Genomic DNA, 599 nt, shown 5'->3' with positions numbered 1-599 from the left:
ATTTTTGGATAATTGCAGGTGGGAGATGTCTCTCCCATTTCTGCATGGTCCATATGGGAATAACAGCATGGACCAAGGGCCTTGGATACCTTGGGAATTCCACAAGTCTGCCGCAAGAATTGGGGCCAATTTTTCTGACCCAAAATCCAAAACATCCTTCTGTATTCCAGCCCCTTGGATGTGTCCAGCTCTCCGTGACCCCCATCAGGAATCAATTGGGGATCAAAGGAAGCGGCCGGAGTGTCCAAGTGTATTTAGCAGGATATTTGGGGTGAGAAATATGGAAAAAGGGACTTTTCCTGGAGGGGGAAGTCTAAGCAAGGAACGGATGGGGTGCATGCGGATTCCCGATCCTTAGCACTTCCCATGGGAACACCAAACAGAGGCAGGGATTGCACCGGGCCTGATCTGCTGCAAATCTCCCCATGACAACCCTAAAGCCCTGGTGAGATTTGGGAGACTCCAAAACCTGGGGAATTTACTGGAATTTACCCTTTGGAATGGGTGTCACTTCCGGATAAACTCCAACCACCTTGTGTCCCTCTGGGGACTTCCACGTGTCACCATTGTCCTGCTGATTTTTAGGGAATCCAGGCTGA

Source organism: Geospiza fortis, unplaced genomic scaffold (genome assembly GCF_000277835.1).
Source record: "Geospiza fortis unplaced genomic scaffold, GeoFor_1.0 scaffold1004, whole genome shotgun sequence".
Lineage (NCBI taxonomy): Eukaryota > Metazoa > Chordata > Aves > Passeriformes > Thraupidae > Geospiza > Geospiza fortis.
Note: the sequence above shows the minus strand (reverse complement) of the source record.